This window comes from Cricetulus griseus, chromosome 6, assembly GCF_003668045.3.
Source record: "Cricetulus griseus strain 17A/GY chromosome 6, alternate assembly CriGri-PICRH-1.0, whole genome shotgun sequence".
Lineage (NCBI taxonomy): Eukaryota > Metazoa > Chordata > Mammalia > Rodentia > Cricetidae > Cricetulus > Cricetulus griseus.
This window is the reverse complement of record NC_048599.1, coordinates 105,460,618-105,463,073: the sequence shown is the minus strand read 5'-3', so window position 1 is coordinate 105,463,073 and position 2,456 is coordinate 105,460,618.

The window sequence follows — 2,456 nt, the reverse complement described above, 5'->3', positions numbered from 1 at the left end:
CTTTGGTGTAATATTGTGTGCTATGTTAAACTATCTTATGTATTCATTTTTGTGTTGCAACAATTAGTCAATAGCAGCCTACTTTGCTTAATCAACAATTTGGAAACAAGCTTAACTGTTGGTTGCAGTACATTGTTAGACAAGTTTGTATTTCTTTTGGTAAAAATTCCCTGAGAAACCAGTAGAAGTTTTTTATGTTTTTTTTTGTTGTTGTTTTGCATTTATAATTCATAGGCTTACAGCAATTTCTTTTAACTACACAGGAGAATCCTTATGTGATCTTACATCATCACTTGATTTTACAGTTGTTTTTGTACTTTACTTTTCTTGTACTCCATACCTTATACTTTACAATTCCAGCTATAGCTTGTTTCTTAATACTGTCCGTGCCTCTTGGTGAGCTATAAAAAACGAGATGAATGCTGTTTTTGCTTTATGTGCCAGTTGAGCTTGAGTTGCTGTTATACAGCATTTGATAAAAATTATACCTTGGAAGATCAGACTATAATTTTTAATTATTTGTTGCTTTGATGTGAAGGACTGAAATTGTTGCTTTTTAGAACATTACCCTTTTCTACAATTTAAAAAATATATTTCTCATTAAAACATACTACTTGTGTAGGTACTTCTTAAGCTAGGGATTCTAAAAAGCGTTAGTATTGGAAATAAGATTTCCCTATTTTGGCTTTTAGCCTGTGTCACATTGAGTGTTAATTCTGCATGGTTTGGATTTTGGTTTTTTGTTTGTTTGTTTGTTTGTTTAAACTTGGACTAACTTCTCTAATTCTCATAGCTGTGAATATGAAATGTCAAGAAGATGCATCTTTCTATATATGTACTATGATAGGCTGCAGCATGTTTGTGACTCTGGTTTCTTTCTGTTCAGATGGCTTTAGACCAGTTTATTGTTAACATTATTTTAACTTGGCATGTATAACATTGCCATATAGAGTAGAATAGAAAGTTGCAAAATATGATACCTTACAGAGTTAAACACTAAACATATCCAAAGTCCATTCAGAATTTTGTGTGTTGTATTTTTGCTATTTTTGTGATGTGTGGCCTTTTATTCTGTAATCTTCTAAATAAAACATTGAACATCCAGCAAACACAAAACCTGCCTCATTTGAAAAGTATTTCAAAACTCCAATTAATAGTAGCCTTTAGAAATTTTTGTACTTTAATATTTATCAGTATAGTGTCAACTCTTACCAAGGTAGCTTCTTGGTAAACCCAGTAGCTACTCAATGCTCTTTGTACTGAATAAAGTGATACCTAATATACTTCACATTATCGATTATTATGCTAAGATATATTGGCTATGTAGCTGGTACAGAATGAAGGGTGCAGTGATTTTTAAACTGTTTGGAATATCCTAAAATACCCATGGTGTATTCTTTACAAATTGTTTTCCTTGATGAGAAAAGTTAGTATATATATATGACCTGTTACATGTCTTAAAACAAGTTGATTATGTCTTAGATTCAGTGAATTGTGTTTTAAAATATATCCTAAACTATCTGATCTTTAAGAAAGAAATTTCTACGAACATTTTAAAATCCACACTAAGTAAAATACTTTTTTTCCCCTCTGGTCCTAGAGCTTTTATCTGTTAGCATATATATAAACAAGGACTTTCCAGTTCTTTAAGAAAGTAGGCATGGAAGAAAATTAGTAATGTCTGTAATATCCTCCTCCTGTTTGGGTTATCAAAAGAGCAGCTCCATTTGGAGCATTTATGGGCTCTCCCACCCCTGCTTTGTTAGTTTTTGTTTTTGTTTTTCAGTAGAACAGATATGGGTGAGGAGTTGAGAAGACAATCATCTAGATTTTATTTTTAGAATGTAGAGAGCATTTAGAAAACTACTTTTAAACAGCACTAATTGTACCCCAAGATTCACAGTTGATCTGATTGCATAAAACGCAAATTCTTGTTTTCGTGGTTGTTAGTAGATTTTTAGTTTTACTTACAAATCATTTCCCATTTCAGTTTTCCAATCAAATTGACTTTATAGAAATATATGGGTTTACAGTTAATTTGTAATTTTGTGTTAATACCTTTAAAAAGTATTTTCACTTGTTTTTATTGCTTGATTCCAAAGCTGAGGAAATTATTTCAATATGTAAGACTTTAATGATTACTGTATGAATTCTTTTTCTGGGTAAACTGTCTACCACAGAAATTGACACTACAAGGAGACTGTTAGTGAAAGTAAAGATACCTTTGGCATTGTAGCTGGTACAGAATGGACAGTGCAGTAAGGATGAGACTGATGAAACACTCTCAGAACAGATACCCACAATGGGTTTGTGACAATAAGGAAGCCACTGATTGTTTTAAAATATTCTTTGACTTATAGTTGATGCTATATCATAGAACTAGTTTCTTTTAAATCACTTCATTGGAGCCTTTAGAATTTGTCAAGAATTAATCTGCTAGCTCTTTCTTTGACCCT